Genomic DNA, 3,124 nt, shown 5'->3' with positions numbered 1-3,124 from the left:
CAGAGTAGTCGGCTTCAGCCCAGCACCAGTCTCTCCTGGCATGCAAGGAGGGTGCCGGCTCCGTGCACAGCCCCTCGCACGGTGGGCACGGCCAGGGCTGCGGACAGGCACCGGATCTTGCATTGCAGTGATGGGCCGCGGGTGGAGGTGGTCCTGCAGGGCATGGACAGCACGATAACCGACTTCAGGCTCTTTTTCCACCAAGGACTGGCACTGGCACCCCTGGCAGTGTGACCCAGACCCTGCAAAGGTGGGACCAGTGGGCAGTAAACCAAGAGTGACTTGATAATAACTGCCCAACAGAGTATCCAAATTTATTAGCTGAGTAGTGTATCTTAATAATCTAGGAGCCCATTAAAAAAAAAAAACCAAAAAACAAACCAAAAAACCCCCGAAAGTCTAGATAAGACAATTAATAAAATGGCTGGATAAAAAAAGAGTGTAAAGGTAGAGAATTTACATGAAACGTTCTGTTCATCCTTCCTTCTTCAAATTACACCTGGATTGAAGAGAAAGAGACTGTTCCCTTTCACTGGTTCTTCCCAGACTGTAGGATAGGTCCAGCTGTGAAGTGGTGGTGGCATCTAAGTGTCTAAAATAAGCCTCCAGGGCTACGGGCTGCATGCACTCTTCAGGCATTTCATGAAAAGCAAGGCTGGGGTGGGGGGTGGGGGTGGCTAGAAATCTCTATTTGTGGTTGGTGAAACACTGCATTTGCACTGTGGTCCTGAGCGCAGCTTCTGGCTGGGATGATATGGAGGTATTTGTGCATTAAATTTGCATTTGTGCATCATCCCCATTCCTCTTAAGTGCAGGATCTGCTCTAGAGCTGGTTGTCTCCAAAACCTAACTGAAAGGAGACAAATCCCAGGCATGAGAACAGCTCACGGAGGGAGCTTTTGGGCTGTGCTAGGATGCATGGGAACAGCATGTCAGTGGGTCTTGCAGGAAGCACTGAGCTGGGCTCCTGTGGTAGCTCAGCGGGAGGAAAAGCAGTTTCCGACCCAAGTATCACTTGATTTGGCCCTGGAGAGTGCAAATGAGGTAGAGCCAAGGGAGACACATGGAAGTTTAACAAGGATGCAGCAAAAGCTGCCAAAGCTGTAGATTTTTAAATCGCTGACTGCTGCCCCAATCTATATCCTTGCTGTGTGGATGTTTGCTCCCAGTACCTAGAAGACTTTTAAGGTGGGGATTCTTTCTCCCCAGGCTGTTGTTTAGTACTTCAGCAATCCTCCTGCTGTGAAGCTTTTCTTGCTCCATTTTGCTCCCAGTATTCGTCATGCCAAGCACAGCAAATCACTATCCATTCTCTTTGCTTGCCTGGTCTGCACATAAGGAGGATCTGTAGGACCCCTCCAGTCTTCTTCCTCCACGACACAGCCCAGCTGCTTCCATCTGCTCTGTGCCAGGTTTCTATCCTGACTGCTTTCAGGGTTTTCTTCCAAACGTCGCTCTGTCTCAAAGCACAGGGGCCAAGCTGGGTGCAGAGCTTGAGCTGATGCCTCCCCGAAGCAGAAGGATGAAGCTTTGTGTGTTTGCGGCTGCTCTACCTGCCTGCACCTCCCCACAAACATCAGTTCTGACTTGGAGGACTTACACTTTACTTGGGATCTATTCTCCTCTCTGCACTTGCTCTCCCAGTAATCCTGCTCCCCCAGTAATCCTGCTCCCCTGGTCCTTGTTCTCAATGCCATGTAGATGTTGTCATCTGTTCCTCATCCGTCTTCAGAACCTTGTTTCAGTCCATTTGGAACATTTAGGTTCTCAAGGCTTTCCTCTTGAGAACATGTGGCAAGCTCCAAAAGCAGGTCCTTTTGCAGCATGCCTTGATCTTGTAGTCGCCAGGACTGGCCCCAGCTGCATGTTATGGCTGTGTCTGGGGTCATATTGCCCACATGTGCTGGCCACGGTGTGGGGATGGGGACAGTGGCATAGGTATGTAGGGACGGGAAGGGTCACATGCTAGGACACTCTGCCTGCCCAGCCCTTCCTCATTTCTATGAGGAGGGTGGTGGGCTGTGCAGGAGCCTCCCGACACCCAGCCTAGGCAGATGGAAGGACCTGCCTGGCTCGGGTTTCCAGGTGACCAAGCACAATTGTCCATGCTGCTGGTCATGTTTAGCTCTCTGGATAGCAGTGGACAGAGTGCTGGAAAAAGTTAATCTGAAAACCTCCTAGGGCATGATCTGGGGTATCCCAGAAGGAGCTCACCCTGTGATTTATTTATAGGGGATTCCAGGCCTAAATCCTGGAATAAATACCTTCTTTAGCTACATGTTTTGCAGGCATGGTTCAGTTTGGTCTCCTGGGGACAGTCAGGGTTGGGGAAGGAGCAGGATAGTCCCTGAACTGATGAAGCTGCAAGCTCTGCAGGGATGCATCACACACACTCTCCCCGCTCTCACCTGTGCGTGGGGGAGGTAGGATGCCGGGGGGATGGTCTGGGACAGTGGGTGCCCTTAGGAACCTGGCCTAGGCTTGGGTGGCGGGATTGCTCAGAGACGTGTTTCTGCTGCGGTGCAAGTGGGTGCCATGCCTTCCTCACTAGCCGCCTCTGCGGAGCCATGGGCAGCCCCTGGCTGCCTCTGCTGCAATGCGGAGTGAGAGGGCTGGGTGGGAAGGTCTGAGCACAGGAGCAGGCAGGGATGCTGCCTGCTTGGGCTCCACTGCTCCCAGCCTGGGTCCCTGCCCTCGGGATTTGAGCACCTCCTGAACTGCACAGGGGGAGCATTTGGCACCAGGGTGCTGTACATATTAGTATTTCTGTGAGCAGTGATTTATTTGCCCTGTCTATCAGTGTGGAAATGCAGCACGGCAGTGGGAACTAACTACACAGACCTGCCTCTGTAGAGAATTGTGGAATTGTGGAGTGGTGACATGCAGCTTCAGGCTCTCAGGAAGAATGAAGTATTCCCCGATGGGGGTCTGGTGCTCAGACAGCTTTCCTGGGATACCACGCACCACCTTGATGGCTTGGTGCCCAAGCCAGATCTTGCCCGCGGCAGTGGAGAGCTGGCTGATGGGATGTGCTGGGCTGGGAGAGTTGGCAAGACAAGTCATATCAAACTACTTTAAAAAGCCACACCTTCCAAGGCTCACCAGGTGCACAGTGGTTTGGTGT

Source organism: Buceros rhinoceros, unplaced genomic scaffold (genome assembly GCF_000710305.1).
Source record: "Buceros rhinoceros silvestris isolate BGI_N320 unplaced genomic scaffold, ASM71030v1 scaffold37155, whole genome shotgun sequence".
In the NCBI taxonomy this organism is placed as follows: domain Eukaryota; kingdom Metazoa; phylum Chordata; class Aves; order Bucerotiformes; family Bucerotidae; genus Buceros; species Buceros rhinoceros.
The sequence above is the reverse complement of the archived record's forward strand: the minus strand, read 5'-3'. Positions refer to the sequence as shown.